At 46.1% G+C, this 20,357-nt stretch overlaps 1 protein-coding gene across 5 annotated transcripts in view; it reads left to right on the top strand.

Annotated features, from left to right (window-relative positions):
• LOC136845714 (uncharacterized) overlaps positions 1-20,357 on the top strand; it is a 334,649-nt gene that overhangs the window by 4,517 nt on the left and 309,775 nt on the right. The window lies entirely within an intron of this gene.

Here is a 20,357-nt window from a genome sequence, read left to right as displayed (position 1 = left end):
CAATTGCCAGTCTCTCGCAGCTCTCGCTAAGCGTAGAAAACTGGCAGCTGCTGATTGGTGAACTGAAAGCTAGCGCATCTGTGTTAAGGCTTAGAATCAGTATTACTAGTAATGAATGAAAAGTGCCTTTGGAAAGGCTCCCACTATCCATTTATTCGCCCTTTTTACACTTGTTTTTCGTGTTCCAAATGGCATATATATCAGGAAATACAACAATAAGGTACCCAAACCTTTTCCCAAGTTATTTCCCCACCAAAAACCCTGAATTCCCAATGAGTCCCCATTACTGTTAACTATTCTTGAAAGGGTTTTACCACACCCAAAACCCAGATTCCCAATGGGTCCCCTTTACTATTGGCTACAGTTCTAAGGTAATTTACAGCTTAATTACATTTGACCGCCAAAATATTACTTTAAATTCTTATTCAGCAGGTAAAGTTCTATAGAAAAACATCAACTGCCATAGCCTAGCTCACCGCGGACAGCCGGCTTAGATCTACCCAGTTGAAGTAGGCATAGGTGAATATAAAAGTACATATAGGCTAGTCAAAATGAAATGAATTCTGCCTGTAGTTTTATGCCTAACCATGATTTTGTTATGCGTAAAGTTAGTGATGAAATTTTTAATGACAGTATTGTCAGCCAAGGGGATAAACCTAATGCCGGTAATTCTGAGCTGGCTGTCCGCGGTGGGCTAGCCTATGGCAATTGACGTTTTCCTATGTTATTTTACCTGCTGAACAAGAATTTAAAAAATATTTTGTCGGCCGGCTGTAACTAAAATGTAAATGACCCTTGAAAACTGCACGTCTGTCCCAGTGGGTCACACACAGTCAAGGGTAAATTACAGTTTTATACATGAACTTACCTGTTGTTTACATATAGCTGCTGTAATTCTCGATCTCGACAGAAAATTCAAAACTGGCGGTCCCACTAATATATGGTCAGGTGATACGACTACCTGCCCCTCTGGGGGTACCTGGATCCATTTCCATCAACAACTAATCATATTTTCTCTGTTGGGGCCGGCGACTAGTCGTCTGCTCCTCTTCAGGAAATTCATCGGTGCTTTTCGATATTTTTTGGTGAAGTACCCACTTTTGTTGACGGTTCTGGCTTGTTTTTTGGCCTTGGTTGAGATTTTTCTAGTTATGTCTGATTCAGGATCTCAAATTAGATATTGCGGGGAGGTTGTAAAACTTCGAATGTCTCGGTCTAACTTAGACCCTCACTCTTCTTGCTCTAACTGTAGAGGGAAATTGTGCACGAATCTGATAGATGTGATGACCAAAAATCTTTGTCTGTGCTTGATTGGCAAAAGTTGGCTAAATATCAGGCAAAATTAAGTAAAGATAGGGCACGTAAGGCTCGGCCAGAAGTTCCTCCCAGAGTAGGAGTAGTATTGCCTCTTGTTCTGTTCCTGTTACCCCTCCTGTTCCTATTCCTGCCCCGGAACCTGTTGAAAGAACCCATACCGTGTCAGACCTTCGGGCAGAATTTGATGGTAAGATTTCGGCTCTTTTCTCTGCGATAGAGAAGATTGGCCAGGATGTAAAAGTGCGATGTCTAGACATCGAAAAACTGAGTGATAGTGTTGTGGAGGAGGTGACTGTTCGTCCCCCTCACGCTCCCCAGGTACAACAAAGGGCCTCTGTCCAGCTCCCAGGGCTCAGGCAGAAGACATGCTGCAAAGCCGATAAGGGAGGCAAGTGGGGTCTGCTCACGAGCAGTTGCTCCCTCTAACAGTCCTGTTGCGTCCCAGGCTGTTGCAGCTCGCCATAGTAAAAGCGATGCGCGGAAGTGTCTTCTTGTGCTTCTGTTTCATCGAGGAGGAGTTGGAAGCAGTCAGAGTCTAGTAGGCCGCTGAAGAGACGCAGAGCTTCTCTCCAAGTCAAGTTCCTATCAAGAAACTTTTCGGGCGTTCTCCTCTTCCGTCTTGTAGCTTTTGGGATAGCCCAGAGATCTCTTCTTCTTCAGGCAGTCCGGATGTACGTTCTACGGATCGTAAGCGAGCACCTGATCCTCCTGTTAGCATGCAAGTAGCGGCTTCCTTCCCGTTGGATCCCAAGTCGGCTTTTATGCCTCCGGTTCCTGCCCCCCTTTCGCAAGAGGACAAATTGGACAAGATTTTGAGACTTTTCGAAGGTTTTAAAGCACCAGCACTTCAGGATCCTTCTGCAACTGAGGCTCCGGGGACTCTCTGCTGGCCCGATCTCGCACCTGGCTGCCAGCTTCGCTGCTAAAAAGCGCCTGGGCCCGCTCCGATCGCGCTCCTGGCGCCACTTCGCCCGCACCGGCCAAACTCCTGACGCTACTTTGGCGCTTGGCGCCTCTCCACAACACGTTTCCAAGGCGCACAATGTTTTGCGCTTCTGGCGCTACCATGGTTTTTGGCGCCTCTTTGGCTCTCGGATCTTCTAAGGCTCCTGACTCCTCTCAAGCTCATGTTTTGGATACGCTTGACGCTGGTCGGGCACTTGGCGCCTCGGTGACGTTCGGCGACACTCAAGAGGATAACGCAAGTTTGGCTTCCGAAGAGACGTTTCTATCGCGGTGCTCCAACTGCTTCAGAGATTTCTCCCCAGTTTCCGATGTTTTGAAGTAGATGATGTTCCGTCTGCTCCTACGTCCAACTTTAAGCATCTCTTACAACTTTTTGAAGAACATTTTCAAGAAGACTTTGCTCCAGCTACCCCTTCGTCTCCAAACACAGTTTGCCAAGGATTTTAAACCTCCTTCCTCTAGATTTCTGAAGCTGGTCCTTTCTGAGTGAAAAAGAGCTCTCCGAAGGCAAGAAGGATGGTTGAGCATGAAAAGATCTCAGGGTAAAACTTCTTTCTGTTTTCCCCCTCTCAACTGTCTTTTAAGTCTCTTTCGTGGTATGAGACTGGTGCTGAAGTCTTTTCCTTGGGAGACTCTGCCTCCTCTCAACGGGGGATTTCTCCAGCCTTGTGGATTCTGCCCGTTGCTCAGCTTTTTCTTCGTCCAAAGTCGGCTTCGTCTTCGGAAATTGACCATCTGGTGAAGAGTTCCTATAGGATCTTGGAGATCTTTTCTTTTATTGACTGGTCTATAGGAGCCTTGAGCAGGAAAGTGAAAGTCTGTGATCTTCCCCCCAAGACTGCTACGGATCTTGATGCTATTTTGGCCTGCCTGGACAAGGCCATCACGGACGGAACGTCAGAAATTGCCTCAGTGACTGCTACTTGCATTTTGAAGAAGAGAGCACATTGGATTTCGTTTGTCGCGAGAGGAGTCTCCAGGAACCAGAAATCTGCTCTACTTTTTGCTCCTTTGTTTAAGGAATCCCTTTTTCCCGCCACGTTAGGGAAATTTCGGAGGCTCTCGAACAATTTAGGAAGTCTACTCAAGACCTACTGGCTCACTCTTGAAAAGACCCAGGTTTTCGACTTCTCCAGTAGTACCCAAGCCTTCTTTCCCTGTATCCTCTAGGCCTTCTTGGGGGTACTCCTTCTCGGCCCTTTTCCCATGCTAGAGGAAGAGGAAAATTCTCTTCTCATCCCCAGAAAGCTAGGGGTACCAACCGATGAGTTCAAGGTCCTTCATGGACGGTCGGAGCCAGACTAAAGTCGTTCTGGCAAGTTTGGGAGGCCAAGGAGCAGAACCCTGGGTGATCAACGTTCTGAGAGAAGGCTACACCATTCCCTTCTCAGAGAGTCCTCCTTTAAAGTCTTGCCAGTAGACTTCAACGTATCATCCAGGGACTCAGAGAAACTTGTGATGTTGAAGGAGAAGTTACTTTCCTCCTTCAGAAGGGAGCCATAGAATCAGTCCTCGAACCTTCATCTCCGGGGTTCTACAACCGTCTGTTTCTGGTTCCAAAATCGTCAGGAGGATGGAGACCAGTCCTCGACGTAAGCGCCCTGAACAAATTTGTGCTTCAAACACCATTCAAGATGGAAACCACACAGTCGGTTATCAATTCCCTGAAGGAAGGAGACTGATGGTGTCCTCGATCTCCAGGACGCATACTTTCATGTACCTAACCATCCGAGATCAAGGAAATTCCTTTGGTTTGTGTTCAGAGGCAGGACTTTTCAATTCAGGGCTCTTTGCTTCGGCCTATCAACAGCCCCACAAGTTTTTACAAGGACGATGGCTCCAATTGCGAAATGGCTTCACTTAGAGGGAATTCACATTTCCCTTTACCTCGACGACTGGCTGATCCAGTCTCCGTCAAAAGGCCAATGCATGAAGGACCTACAATGAAACCCTTTTCTTACCGACGAATTGGGACTCATAGTAAATCTTCCAAAGTCACAACTCTCTCCATCTCAAGACTTGACTTATTTGGGAGTTCGGATGAACTCAGTTCTTTTCAGGTTTTTCCGACGTCACAAAGGATCGAGAAATGCCTGCTGAAAGTGAGATACCTGATGGCAGCCAAGACTTGTTCTGCCAAGGAATGGATGAGCCTTTTTAGGCACCCTCTCATCGCTAGAGATGTTCGTCAGTCTGGGGAGGCTCCACATGAGACCTCTTCAGTTCTTCCTACAGCAGACCTGGAACAGGAAGAAAGACACGGATTCGTTTGTTTTCCTCTATCCACTGAGTAAAGCAAGACCTGTCGTGGTGGAACGACAGGAGCAAACTAGATCGAGGTTTGTCGCTGAGACAGAGGAACCCAGACCTGATGTTGTCCTCCGACGCTTCAGACGAGGGTTGGGGAGCAACACTGGGGGATCTTCAAGTGTCAGGCAATTGGTCTTCATCCCAACGGGACTGGCACATAAATGCGAAAGAGTTGAAGGCAATACATCTAGCCTTGGAACATTTCGTGCTTCTGGTGGAAAACAAAAAGATAGTAGTGCACTCGGACAACTCCACAGCTCTGGCTAACGTGAAGAAACAAGGAGGCACTCACTCCTTCTCTCTGTTCGAGATTGCAAAAGACCTGCTTTTGTGGGCGGCAACCAAGAACATAGAGCTAGTAACTCGCTTCATCCTGGGAGCTCTCAACGTAAGAGCGGATATCCTCAGCAGGTCACTCCAGGTCATTCCGACGGAATGGACCCTCCACCAGAAAGTTTGCCAAGGCCTGTGGAAGTTTGGGGAACTCCCATGCTAGACCTGTTTGCAACGAGGGAAAACCGCAGACTATCTCTCTTTTGCTCTCCTGTTCCAGACCCAGAAGCATTAGCGGTGGATGCCATGCTCCTGGACTGGTCGGGTCTCTTCCTTTATGCATTCCCTCCCTTCAGGATGCTGGGAGAAGTCTTTGAAAAGTTTCGAGCACACAAAGGTGTGTCAATGATCCTTATAGCTCCATGGTGGCCAGGAAGATCATGGTTTCCAGAGCTACTGGAGAAAGTAGTGGATTGGCCAAGGAGGTTGCCATTCAGACCAGACCTTCTGTGCCAGTTGCACAGCAGAAAGTTCCACAGGAACCCGTCAGATCTAAATCTGACAGGGTTCAGACTCTCGAGCAACTCTACAGGAGGAGAGGCTTCTCTAGAAAGAGTGGCGCAGGCAATGGCTAGATCAACCAGGCCCTCGTCTACAAAGGTCTATCAAGAAGTGGAAGCGCTTCAGGGAGTGGTGCTCCGAGTCTGGAGTGTCTTCCACTTCTACGACTCTAAGCCAGGTGGCGGATTTTCTTTTGTTTCTGCACAAGGAGAAGAAATTGGCTGTCAGCACGATTAAGGGGTATAGGAGTATGCTGGCGGCAGTTTTCGGGAATAGAGGTATAGACCTTTCCTCGGACAAAGATATTGCAGAACTTAAATCCTTTGCTACCACTAAAGGCAAATCTCTTTGTGTACCACATTGGAATTTGGATGTGGTGCTAAAGTGGCTTACTTCTAAATCTTTTGAGCCTTTGAGTTCCTGCTCCGTTAGGAATCTAACTAAGAAAACTCTCTTTCTCTTGGCACTGGCCTCTTGCAAAGAGAGTAAGTGAGATTCATGCTTTGGACAAAAGAGTTGGTTTTTGTGCGGATAAGGCTGTAGTTTCCTTCACCTTGGGTTTCCTAGCTAAGAACGAAAACCCTAGTAACTGGGCCAAAGGGAATTTCCCATTGCTAGCCTATCCTCCTTGGGTGGAAGGGAAATGGAGAGACTTCTCTGTCCGGTCAGAGCATTGAAATTCTATCTGGACAGGACCAGAAGTGTAAGAGGAACTCATGATTTTTATGGTGCTCAACTAAGAACCCCAAGAACCTCTATCTAAAATGGGATTGCTTTCCTTTTGAAAGAACTGATACAGGAGGCACACAAGGAATTAAGGGATGTGGATTTCCCCTTAGAAAAGTGAGGCCTCATGAAATTAGGGCTATTGCAACTTCTTTAGCCTTCAAGAAGAACATGGCTTTAAAGGACATTCTAAGTTCAACTTATTGGAGATGTTCGTCTGTTTTTGCCTCCATTATCTGGAGACAGATCCAAACCACATATGAAGACTGCAGTACATTGGGCCCCTTTATTGCGTCTGACACGGTGATGGGCAAGGAAACCAGAGGCTCTAGATCCTCTCCCAGTTTCCTTGGGTGCAGAAGTTTTCTTTTGGTCGACTACTAGAGCCTTAGAGGTTAGATGGCCTAGTAGGTCTAATTTTAATAGGTTGGTGTGAGTTTTTATGGTTGGGTGATATGATGGTGGATGCTTTGAGTACTGCGCCGTGAGCAGGGGCACTATATGCTTTGGTTGATTGTGTCGAAGATGGCTGGGCCAACAGACCTTTCTCCATATGGCAACCTGCGACTGAGCTACTAGGCCCTGCAGTTGCACTAAGGATAGCAGGTTACAGAGGCAGTAACCGAGAAAACAGCTTCCTTAGCAGGTAAGGATCCAAAGTAAAGACATTTTTTCTTAGCCTGATGATCTCAGGTTTTTTCCATTTAACACTTACAGCTGTCCATGCCCACCTGCCTCAATGTGGCAATCAGCTATATGTAAACAACAGGTAAGTTCATGTATAAAAATGACATTTTTATAATAAAATAAGATTTTATATCATACTTACCTGTTGTTTACATATAAAACATTCCACCCCATGGCCCCCGCAAGGGACAAGGGGACATAGAAAATATGATTAGTTGTTGATGGAAATGGATCCAGGTATCGGTAGAGGGCGGGTAGTCGTATCACCTGACCATATATTAGCGGGACCGCCAGTTTTGAATTTTCTGTCGAGATCGAGAATTACAGCTATATGTAAACAACAGGTAAGTATGATATAAAATCTTATTTTATTATAAAGATGTCATTTTAGCAGCAGCCGACTGGCAAGATATTACCTTAAACTCTTGTAAAGCAAGTAAAATAACAGAAAAACGTCAGTTGCCATAGTCTAGCTCCACTGCACATTATTTGAAGCTTTCGTAAACGGGAAACAAAACATTACCATTGGAACTCGATGCTAAACACGTGGTTATTGATGGATATTCCATTATTGGTCTTATTAGACTTTTATAGAAATGAAGTTTTTATGATAAAACAAAGTTTTATGAATACTTACCTGGCAGTTATATATATATAGCTTAATCCCTGTCGAACCGGCAGATTTTTCAAAACTTCAGCGCAACGCCGAATGGTAGGTGTCCGATAGGTGGTTAACAACCCTTACAGGGTGGTAGTTGGAATCATTCCGTTTTCAGTTCCTCAGATCATCTCTTGCCCGACCTGTCTCCTGAGGGGAGGAGGGTGGGGTTTAAAATATATATATAACTGCCAGGTAAGTATTCATAAAACTTTGTTTTATCATAAAAACTTCATTTTACGAATAGAACTTACCTGGCAGTTATATATATATAGCTGATTCACACATTTGGAGGAGGGTGAAAGACAGCCAACATCGTTGGGAAACAACTAAAAGTCGTAGGTAAACACCTTGATTCCTTACCTGCTAAGGTAGCTGACTTCAAAGGTTCCTGCCTCTTGAGTCGCTTTCCCTTAGGAGCGCCAGCCAGGTGAAGACCTGTTATGCTGAAACAACTCAATCGAGTCTGTCAAACGGGGTGAGACCAACAACGTGACTAGACTTCTGTACTTCCTATTCCCCTTCTATTACCTGTAACCTTACTCAATCTAACCACCTAACCTTGCAGACTAGATATACACCTATCTAGTTAGACTGGGGTTGCTGTTCCCACAAGGAAGCTTCCTCAGACAACCATAAAAACACCAGCCCAATTACAGGTATCCCAAACAAAAGTTAAGGTTGAGGGGAGGCAGTAACTCCTTTACCCAATACCGAAGCCGTAGCTACATATGGGCCCAAGGTGTAACATTTCTCATAATCGACTCTTACCTCTCTGAGGTAATGAGAAGCGAAAACAGAATCGCTTCTCCAAAAAGTGGCATCCATTATTTGTTTAACTGACATATTCTTCCTATATGCCAGAGAAGTTGCAATGGCTCTTATTTCGTGAGCCTTCACCTTCAACAAACCAAAGGTCTCCTCTTCACATAAAAGGTGAGCTTCTCTTATTGTCTCCCTCAAAAAGAATGATAACGCATTCTTCGAGAGGGGCTTTGCATGATCCTTCACTGAACACCACAAGGAACTGGAAGAACCTCTTAAGTCCTTTGTCCTAGAAATATATGCTTTGAGGGCTCTAACTGGACAGAGAGTCTCTCCTCCTCTTGGCCCACTAAATCAGTGAGGTTAGAAACCTCAAACGTCCCCGGCCAGGGTTTGGAAGGGTTCTCATTCTTAGCAAGGAAGTCGAGCCTTAATGCGCAAATTGCTCCATTACGATTGAAGCCTACTTGCTTCTGTATCGCCTGAATCTCGCTGACCCTTTTTGCTGTAGCAAGAGCCAACAGGAAAAGAGTTTTCTTCGTTACGTCTCTCAGGGTTGCTTGCGAGATGGGTTCGAACTTCCTGCTGCACAAGAACTTCAAAACCACATCCAAATTCCAGGACGGGGGTCTCAAAGTCTGCTTAGTCGTTTCGAAAGACTTTAAAAGGTCTCTCAAGTCTCTATCTTGAGACAAATCTATGCCTCTGTGCCTAAAGACAGTAGACAGCAAGCTTCTGTATCCTTTTATGGTGGATACGGCCAGTTTAGAATCTTGCCTGAGGGACAAGAGAAAATCAGCTATCTGGCTCACAGAGGTAGTGGTTGAGGAAACCTTATGCTGCTTACACCAAGATCTAAAGGTTTCCCACTTTGATTGGTAAACTCTCTGTGAAGAGACCCTCCTCGCTCTGGCGATAGCTCTCGCAGCTTGAGCTGAAAATCCTCTCGCTCTGACAAGCTTCTCGATAGTCTGAATGCAGTCAGTTGAAGAGCGAGGGGGCTTTGATGATACCTCTCAAAGTGGGGCTGTCTGAGAAGCCTTGGACTTGGAGGAAGACTTCTCGGAAAGTCCACTAACATCTCCAACACATCTGTGAACCACTCTCTTGCTGGCCAAAAGGGGACTATCAGGGTCATTCTCCCTGAATTTAGGAGGGCGAATTTCTTGACGACTAGATTGATAATCTTGAACGGAGGGAACGCATAAGTGTCTATCCCCATCCAGTCCATCAAGAAGGCGTCTACTGCTATTGCTTCTCTGTCCGGGACTAGAGAGCAGTAGTTGGGGATTCTCTTGTTCTGGCTGGAGGCGAAGAGGTCTATTGAAGGCCTCCCCCATAACCTCCACAGTTTCTGGCAAATTTGAAGATTGAGAGTCCATTCCGTGGGCAGAACTTGCCCTCTTCTGCTGAGCATGTCTGCTCTTACATTCTTCTGCCCCTGCACGAATCTTGTCAACAGCTCCACTCCGTGGTCTTTTGCCCACAGAAGGAGCTCTCTTGCTGTTTCGTAAAGAGACAAAGAATGAGTCCCTCCTTGCTTTCTGATATACGCTAGAGCCGTGGTGTTGTCGGAATTCACTTCTATTACTCTCCCTGCGACAGATTCCTTGAAGGCTTTTAAACCTAACCAAATGGCCATCAACTCTTTCCTGTTGATGTGCCATCCGATTTGTCCCTCTTCCCAAGAGCCTGAAACCTCCTTGTTCTCTAGTGTTGCTCCCCATCCTGACTCTGAAGCGTCTGAGAACAACACTAGGTCTGGGTTCTTTCTGCGTAGGGAGATTCCTTCCCCTAAGATCGACGGATCCAGCCACCAACTCAGATGCTTCTTGATCTCTGCTGGAATGTGGAAGGAAAATGAGTCCTCCTGATTCTTCCTGTCCCAGATTCTTGAAAGGAAGTGTTGCAGAGGTCTGAGATGCAACCTTCCCAGAGAGACAAATTTCTCGAGCGAGGAGAGGGTGCCCAGCAAACTCATCCACTCCCTCGCCGAGCACTTCTGTCTCCCCAGGAAATACTGAACCTTCTCGAGGCACTTGGTTTGCCTTTCTTGTGAGGGAGAAGCCCGAAAACGAGCTGAGTCCAGAACTATCCCCAAATAAAGAATCGTCTGACTCGGTTCGGTCTGGGACTTCTCCTTGTTGATAATGAGACCCAGATCCTGAGCCATCAGAAACGTCTTGCGTAAGTCCTCCAGACACCTGTTCTTCGACTGGGACCTTATCAGCCAGTCGTCTAGGTACAGGGATACTCTTATCCCCTCTTGATGAAGCCATCCTGCCACATTTGACATTACTCTGGTGAACACTTGAGGGGCTGTACTGAGGCCGAAACAAAGAGCTTTGAACTGGAAGCATTTGTCCTGGATTACAAACCTTAAAAACTTCCTTGAAGTCGGGTGGATGGGGATATGAAAGTAAGCGTCCTGCAGGTCCAGGATACCATCCAGTCCCTGGGCGGACTGCTGCCAGCACAGACTGAGTCGTCTCCATGGTAAACATGGTCTTTTCCACAAATCCGTTCAATGTGCTGACATCCAGGACCGGTCTCCATCCACCCGAACTCTTGGGCACTAAAAACAGACGATTGTAGAACCCTGGGGATCCTAGCTCCAAAACTGGTTCTCATCGTTCCTTTCTCCAACATCTGGTCTACTAGATTCAGGAGTGCCCCTTGTTTCAAGCGTTGAGTACTGAGCGTTTTAGGGCTCGTGGGGTTGTTGAAAGTGGAATTTTGTAAAGGGAATCTTGTACCCTTCCTTGATGACTGAGAGGGACCAGGTGTCCGCCCCTCTTGCTTCCCATGCCTGCCAAAAGTGAGACAGCCTTGCTCCTACTGCTGTCTGGAGGACTTGTTTCTCAATTCCTAGAGCATGTTCTAAACGTCCTTCTGTTCGCTCTACCCCCTGTTTCTTGTCTTCTTCCTCTGAATTCAGTTCTAGAAGGAACTCTGCCCCGAAAGGGCTGCTGAACTTTCTTTTCCTCCTTCTTAGCAGCTGAAGGAATTGCCGGAGGAAACCTCCTAGCCGAGTGAGTAAGTAGATCTTGCGTAGCTTTATGCGCCAGAGTCTGAGAAATATCCCTGACCAAGGACTCCGGAAACAAATGCTCCGAGAGGGGGGCGTATAGGAGCTCTGCCTTCTGTACGACTGTAGTAGATTTGGACGTGAAGGAGCATAACAAAGCCCTCTTCTTCAAAATCCCTGCAGTAAAAAGAGAAGCCATCTCATTTGCTCCATCCCTCAGAGCCTTATCCATACAGGCCATAATACTGGAAAGGTCTTCAATTCCTGTTGCCTGAATGGTTTCTGTCCTCTTGGATAGAATTCCAAGAGACCAGTCTAAAAAACTAAACACTTCAAAAGACCTAAAAATTCCTTTAATGAGATGGTCTAGTTCCGTCATCGACCACATCACCTTAGCTGAGTTAAGGGCATGTCTCCTAGAAGAGTCTACTATACCAGAGAAGTCCCCCTGGGAGGAGGCAGGGACTCCCAGGCCAAGAGCTTCTCCAGTCTCATACCACATGCCCGCCTTCGAAGCAAGCCTAGCTGGAGGAAACGAGAAGGTGGACTTTACTGCTTGCCTACGCTCCTTAAGCCAGTTATCAATCCTGGTCAGAGCCTTCTTCGCAGAAATGGAAAGTTTCATTTTAATAAAGGCTGACTGCTTCCTCGATTTCTTCCTGTTAAACTGGGACTGAGGAGAACGAGGAGCAGCAGGTTTAAACTCCTCCCCATACAGCTCCAGAAGAGAGCGAGAAAGAACCTTATAATCATCAGCCGCATTAGGTTTATCTTCGTCCTCTGAAACGTCTTCCAAATCATGCATTCCTTCCAACTCCGTCTCTTTCTCTTCTTGCTGTATTGCGCCCGGGGAGGACGTACGATCGCCGAAAGCGTCCTGGCGGCGAGAGCTGGTTGCGTCCTGACAAACCGCCCTAGAAGCGTCCTGATGTCGAGAGCTGGATGCGTCCTGGTATCGAGAGCTGGAAGCGTCCTGGCGTCGAGCGTTGGATACGTCCTGGCGCCGAGAATTGGATGCGTCCTGACGTCGAGAGGAGGATGCGTCCTGGCGTCGAGAGAATTCACTGCGTTCTTTCCTTCCTGGAGAACCGAAGTCGTCATCTTGTCGAACAAAGGAAGAATGCTCCCGGCGAGAGGAAGAAAATTCCTGTCGCTTATAGCGCGGAGAGGAGAGGAGTCGAGCCTCAGGAGAAGAACCCTGAGGTTTCTGCTTGGGAGAAAAGAGAAGACTCTTCTGTCCCAAGCTAGAACTACGCCACTTGTTGACTCGAAAGGGAGAGGAACCCAGTTCTCTCTTATCTCTAGAAGAAACCTCAGCAGGCGTCTCCCTTCTAGATCTCTTCACTGGTAACTTGGAGTCTTTACGTCTGACCGACTGGGGGAGGACGGCTAAAGGCCTGAACAAGTGAAGCTAATTGGCCTTGCATGACGGTCATAAAGGATTTTGCCGCAGCCGCTGCATCTTGAGGTTCTGAAGGAGAAGGATGTCGAGCCAAGCTGGGAGAAGGAGAAGGATCTCTCGAGAATTCTCCGGAAGCAGAAAGAAGAGGAGATCTCTCCTTCCTCCGTACAACGAGAGGAGAACATTCCGATAAAGGTCTTGACCTTTTCGCTGGAGAGACGTTCCGGTCGTCGTCGGAAGCAAAAGATTCAGGGCTACTCCACGCACCCGAAAGGGGAGAGCGAGTACGAGGTTGATCCTCTTGCTGCAACCATCTTCTTTTGGTCGGCCTCGAATCCTCATACTGCCATCTACGTCTAGGAGAGGGGCTAGGAGAAGACGCAAGCCCTTCCGACACGCCTTTTCTGTGGCGGTCATAAGCAGCCTGGGAAAAGCAACAGGACTGCTTGAGGCAACGGCTGACCGAGGATACGTCCCTCTCACCCCCTTACGATCGTCGACGTACCTTCTCCCTTGGTCCTGGGAGCTTGGTAGAGGTCTAGATCTAGGGGCATGACAGGGTCGATCAGTCGCCACCTCCACTGCACTTGCACAAACACTATCACTAACTTCACTTGCACTCTTACCTTTCTTCAAGGCTGCAAGTTGATCTTTTAATTCTTTCATCTCAGCCGCCATCCTGGCGTACTGAGGGTCCATAACAGCAGTTACAGTTCCTGTAGAAGGAGCAGGGGTTACCACCTCGGGAGAAGGATCTACTTCTAAGGGTGATTTAGGAATAGAAGGGTTAAAAGAAATGTCTAGGCTAACATCACTCACAGACCTAGATTTAGATTTAGAAGCCCCTTAACTTATCCATTTCTAATTTTTCGTTTCAATTCCATCCTTTTCTTTTCATCCAAACCCTCGCATTCTTTACATCTTTTATCCAAGGCACACTCAAAACCCCTGCACCCTAAACAAACAGTGTGAGGGTCCACTGAAGCTTTCGGCAACCTAACCTTGCATTCCTCATTCACACAAACTTGAAAAAACTTAGGATCAGACATCTTATCCAAGAACAGTCAAAAGAATAAACCAAAACAAGCCACAAAAGTGATTGCCAATCCAAAGGTCAATATACGTCACCAATAGAAGTCCAAACACAGCGACCTAGGGAAGCGAGTGAAAAACCCGACGGAGAACCAACAACGATGTTGTCAGTCCAACCGGCAGAGATGATCTGAGGAACTGAAAACGGGAATGATTCCAACTACCACCCTGTAAGGGTTGTTAACCACCTATCGGACACCTACCATTCGGCGGTTGCCGCGAGTTTTGAAAAATCTGCTGGTTCGACAGGGATTAAATATATATATATATAACTGCCAGGTAAGTTCTATTCGTAAAAATGGATTTTAATATTTGTATTCAAATTCCTAAACCTTTTTAGCTTGGTATTTTGTTTTCTTGTTATTTCGTAGCCTTTCTCTTACGTGTCTTGATATTCCTCTTTGTCCGAATTGCATCCCTAGTATTCTGTTAAGTCTTTGTTTTGTTGATTTTGAAAAGGGCTTTGATAGTATTTCGAGATGAACTAGGGGAAAAATCATGAGGCATTGTGGAATACCAGAAAAGTTTGTGAGGGTTATGAACATGCATGAAGGCGCTTCTTGTAAAGTGATGGTTGATGGTTGCTTGAGTGACCCATTTGAAGTTAAGTCAGGTTTGATCAGGGTGGCATTCTGTCTTCTCTGTTGTTTGTATTGGTCGTAGATTACGTTATGAGAATGGTTAAAAGAGAAACGGATGCTGGTATACTCTGGGGAGAAAATGAGAAACTTCTTGACCTGGATAGTGCTGGTGATATAGTTTTGATCTGCGAGGGACCAGAAAAGATGCAGTGTTGGATTGTCTAGTGAGTGAAGGTCGAAAGGATGGTTTGATTACTAAAAAACAGAAATTATGAATATGAATGTTGAAAATACACAGGATTGTCTAATTTAAAGGCATGTTTATAAAGCAAGTGGGTAAGTTTAAATATTTAGGTACTTGTTTAGATAAGGATGGTTCTCTGAACACAGAATTTATAGAAAGATTAAAAAAGGGGCGTGCAGCCGGTTGATGAGTATGTTAGCTTCTCACGCAGGAAGTGGCTAGGCCATATGTATAGAAGACTGGGAATAGTACAAGATACACCAGGGTGGGTTGCCCTTGGTAGAAGAGGTCGAGGTAGGCCGAAGGAGACGTGGTTGAGGCCAATGAGACCTGAGGCAGATGAGTGTTGGGGAGATCTTGAGGACCTAGCCCAGGACAGAATGTGGTGGTGTGAGTTCATCAAGGCCTTATGCATCCTCGTGGGTGCCACAGGAAATGATTGATTGATTGTTATGTTATGACGATGGAAAACAGCAAATAGAAAAAATAAACAAAATCCAAATAACAAAATACATGAATAAATATAACTGAAATAATTGAATAAACAAAAAAATACAACTACATTATATATATTTATATATATATATATATATATATATATATATATATATATATATATATATATATATATATATATATATATATATATATATATATATATATATATATATATATATATATATATATATATATATATGTATGTATGTATGCATGTGTATATATATATATATATATATATATATATATATATATATATATATATATATATATATATATATATATATATATATATATATATATATATATATATATATATATTTATATATATATATTTATATATATATATTTATATATATATATTTATATATATATATTTATATATATATATATATATATATATATATATATATATATATATATATATATATATATATATATATATATATAATATATATATATATTGTTACGTGTGCATCTTGGCTGATCAGTTATTGTTTAATTTATGTAAAGTTTCACTTGGCCCTGCATGCCAAGAATACACGTAACCTGTCACTTGAAGCCACGAATTAACCTCAAAGACAGACGTTAATTAACCAAAGGTCGCCAGTTAAGGGTAATTAACCTTAACAAAGAATATTCAAGGAATAAAGACTTTATGATAAACGTCACCAACTGCGGATGCAGAAAAGTCTCTACTCCGTTAAGAGGGTATTAAATACAAAAAAACGCCACAGTTCCTCCAAACAATGGACCGAGACACAAAGAGTGCATACAGAATTAAAATGCCTTGCTTACCCTAAGTCCTAGTACTCTCACTGGAATAATTTGGATGAAGCTAACAATATAATTATTTGGCTTAATCTTAGACTTCGTACAAGCGATTACCTTAAATGGTGGCTGGAGAATGAAACAAAGAAAGATTTGGAAATACAGAAAAGAGGATAAAAGAATGGACAAAGTTTTGAACAAAACACAGACTTTACCTTAGGACGAAGCGTTGTTGCGCGCATACAACGGACGATCGGAAGTTCTGGGTATTAATTCATACTTCACCGTTCGCTAATAAAGACGATAAACAAAGGATGGAGAGACAGCCCGAATACGTCTGATCTCCACGGTAGCTTGAATCTCTCTCTTCTGTTCTCTGACCGGCCTGGGTCAAACAGGCCTGCAGTCATGTCCTTAGGCGTCTACGCTCTGTTAAAAACATTCGCCAAGAGAGACAGGCAGAAAGGAAAAAAAGGACTTTAGGACCACCTATTCTTAAGGCTGGATATGGAAATTTTCCTATAGGGTGAAATGCCGAGTTCCTTCCTACACGCGAACATTACAGTTTAAACTGCCTACGTGACTCGGCCGCTACAACGGACGAAGTTTGAACTGAAGATGCTCCTAATGTGGGACAAAAGCTTTTTCCCTGTCTTGGTCAGGCTGATATTACTACAGACAAAGGTTACGAGGGCGAACAGCAGTAATATTTATAAAAGCTCCCCCCCTTAAGAGGGCCTTCACTCCCTTTTCGGGCGCGAAGGTCTGTACTAAGCAAGCTGTTCACCTCTATTAGGTTACTCTTCTTCCCCTGAGCAGATTAGTCCTGGTTAGCCTACCTAACTACAGCACTGCCTAACCCTAGATAAGATATGAGCTATAATCACTACTTTACCTAATTCTAATAGTACTAGAAGGTGCTTACTGTTATTATAGGCTACCTCCTACAATCATGATGTTTTTAGACCTAGCCTAGTGGTACATTCTATGGTATTCCCTAGCCTAACCTATCCTAACCCGACCGTAGCACCAACATAAGAGTGAATGTTCTAACTAAATTACAAAGTGGTTTATGTTTAATACAATTAATAATTACTAGTTAATTCATGAGGGTTGCCTCATATGATGAATGGGTGCCTCACTGAGGTCTTAGGCCATGCGTGTCATGAGCATCGTGGCTCATTTCACAATAGTTAAGATTATTGAAGTTAGTTATGCTACTTACATGATTACTGCGGCTCGGTGGTAAGTGGAAGGAACAAGGCTACTAATTTGATGTACCGTACTTAAGGCGGTCTAGGCTATGTACAAGAAAAAGAGATCACACTGGCTACCTCCTCTGGGCAAGGGGCCAGGATCACTCTAAGATGGTAGGGCACTGTGCCGAGAGGGCACTAGTCCCTGGATGAGCTTATGGCTCGGCAACTACTGGGCTCTCTTCCGCCCCTTCTTCTTCTTCTTCGGGTTCCTCCAAGGCCTATCAGTATCAGGCTTATGAGGGGATGAGGGCACCGACTCTGGGGACAGGCCAGAAGGGCTAGCGGGTGCGAAGTCAGGGGCAACTTCAAAAGCTACAGGAGGGCTCCCTACTCCGGCTGCTGCGACAACCGGAGCGAGAGCGATCTCGACTTCTGCGTCCGAGGAGGCCAGTTCCTGGTCTTCCAGAGATGGGGTAACATTTTGATCCTCCAGGGGTTCATCCTCTGGAGTCAGATTTGGCAAAGAAGAAGTCTCGGGTGCTGGGGGCTCTCCGGTTGCGATGATCAACGGCATGGGGAATCCTAAATCTCCTGGAGGAGGATTCGCCTCATGATTTAGACCTGGCATAGGGGCTTTCTTAATTGGTAGCTCAACGTCCGTGGCAGACGGAGTGTGGCACTGCTCAGTGCTCGCAAGTGGCACTGGCAGCAGTTGAGGGTCAGGCATGTCTGACAAGGGGTCCGGAGGTGCAATACCTCGCGTATGACTTGGGTTTGGCTGCGGCAGAGATTCCTGCCCCAGCAGGAGATCGCAGCCTCTCCGAGAGTCTTGTTCGGGGGCATCAGCTGGCCGTTGCTTACTTGGGCAGCCCTCCCAATTTGTGGAGTGGTCTGTCCACTTGCACGTCCTGCAGCGGTACTGCTCCTGAATATCTCTTCGGGGAGAGGGAGGACCTCTTGGTGGGCCAGCCCTTCGCGATTGGAGAGGGCTAGGCCTAGAATAGTTTGGTTTGTGCCCCTTTCGCGGACCACTTTGGTGGGCGGAAGGTGAGGGTTTGTCTTTATCGAGAGTTACAGATGGGGCCTCCGTGGAGGAGGTAACGTGGTTGCGAAGTGGCGTTGGTAACGTGCTTCCCCAGAGAAGATCCTGTCCCAACAAGAAGGCTACTCCGGGCCGAATTCCACCCACCACGCCAAGGCGGTGGGGTAGGGTGCCCCAAGGTGTCGTAACATGGAGTTGGACCGTGGGAACGGTAATGGTGTGGCCCTCTGTCCACTTCATTTCCCACCGGGTTTCTTCGTCAACCATGGCACCGGCTGGTACTTGGGCCCTGGCGATCAGGCTAATGTCTGCCGCAGTGTCTACTGTGACCGGAAGGGTCACGGGCAGGCTAGTGCTCTGAAGAGGGGCCACCGAGATGAACTGGGTTTCCAGTCTCTCGGGGTAAAGGATACGGTGTGGACCAGCCGCAGAGAATGAAGTGCTAATTAGGTTGACAAATTTTGTGGTGGGGACATGATGTGGATAGGCCAGAGATCCAGCATTGTAGTGGCTGGCAGCACCACAGGATTTGCACGGGCCTCTTGGATGGGCTCGGTGGCCTGCAGTAACTGTTGGAGGAGAGGGCTGAGCGGCTGAATTGGGAGAGGAGTTCTGGATGGTAGGGGTAGGCACTCAGCTTCAGCGTGCCCCACCTTCTTGCAATAGGTGCACATAGTCTTGCTCGGCAGTCCATTCTTCGAGCGAGTGGAGTTCGAGAGGTAGGCCGGAGGAATGATTGGCTTCTGAGAGGTGCTATGCGACTGATTAAAAGTTTCCCACGAATCGGCCATGCGACAGGCTTCCATAAGTGTGGGGGGCTGTTTATCGTTAAGATATACAGCAAGGGGCCCAGGCACACATTGATAAAGGTCTTCTAGCATGGTCCGATTGAAAAGATCCTCAAACGTCGTGCAGGCCAAGGAGTTGAACCAGCGCGTACCGGACTGGGTTTTGTGACACACCCATTCCGTCCAAGACCAGCTGACTTCCTTGGCAAGACCTCGGAACTGCGTTCTCCATTTTTCTGGGGTTATTTCATAGGCCTTTGTAATGACTCTACGAACTTCCGCCATGTTGCCTCTGGCTCTTCTCCAGTGAGCGAAGCGCTGCTTTGGCTTTTCCCTCCATATGCTTGGCTAGTATTAAGGCTCTCTCCGTCTCCGTGGTGCTGTAGTTATCAAAAAGAGCCTCGATCTCCTCCAGCCATGCTTCTGGCTCGTCCTCAGTCCACTTGGGGACTAGGGAATTCATGCTCGAAATTGGAGCGTTTGATGCAGCAGGTGTAGGGCTGGAGGCTTGCTGTCTAGCCATAACTTCGGCATTCTCCATTTTTGCTCTTTCCAGCTCGAGCTCTTTCTCTTTGAAGGCTAACTCATGCTGTCTTCTTCTTTCTTCTCTTTCCTCTTCTAGTTGCCTCTGCTCGGCTTCATACGCCCTCCGCTCTTCTTCATACTTCCTCTGCTCAAGTCTTTCTTCCTTCTCCCACTTGGCCAAGTCGTCCACTTGCTCCTTGACCCAGGTGGTAAGTTCCGAGCCTGTGAGACCTGCCACCGTCCCCAGCCCCAGGAAGGTTTTATAATTCTCTGCTGCCATGGTTCTGGTGGGGAAGGGCGTCTAACCGGGTTGACTGGGCGTACTTGGGCAGCGAAGAAGTGTCTCTTCAGTGACGTGGCACCCTTTCAAAAGGTGGCACTGTAGTTGGTTGTGCCATGTACAGGTCACACTGGTGGCACTCAGTATCCCTAGGCACTGGTGCAGGTTACAGTAGGTTCCAGAAGAACTTTCTCTTCTGTTTTTCCCTTTTGTTTGGTTTTATTTATTTTCTGTTTGGTTGCTTGGTTCCTAGGGACCCTTTACTGGAGTCCAACTAGACTATATAGGAGGAAAGGCACTCTACCCCCAGCAGAGTATAACAATTGAATGAGAGAGAAAGGGAAGGTAAAAGAGAGAGAGAGAGAGAGAAGTAAGCTATTCAATTGATGACAGTGCAGCAAATTATTGGCACTGTGGAATAAAGTGAATTTTCTCTCTCTCTCTCTCTCTCTCTCTCTCTCTCTCTCTCTCTCTCTAAAGGTCCTCATGAGTGGCTGGTCCCAGTGCTAACCGCTCTTCTTTCAGAGGGTGAAAACCATGGTTTCGCTTCGGTATGGGTAACAGGCCTCACTTGACCGACAATTTATCACTGTAAAAGCTTAACTGGCCCTCATCTACTAGTGGGACAGAGGTATTTCTTTTAC

Source organism: Macrobrachium rosenbergii, chromosome 14 (assembly GCF_040412425.1).
Source record: "Macrobrachium rosenbergii isolate ZJJX-2024 chromosome 14, ASM4041242v1, whole genome shotgun sequence".
Classification (NCBI taxonomy): domain Eukaryota; kingdom Metazoa; phylum Arthropoda; class Malacostraca; order Decapoda; family Palaemonidae; genus Macrobrachium; species Macrobrachium rosenbergii.
The sequence above is the reverse complement of the archived record's forward strand: the minus strand, read 5'-3'. Positions and strand labels throughout refer to the sequence as shown.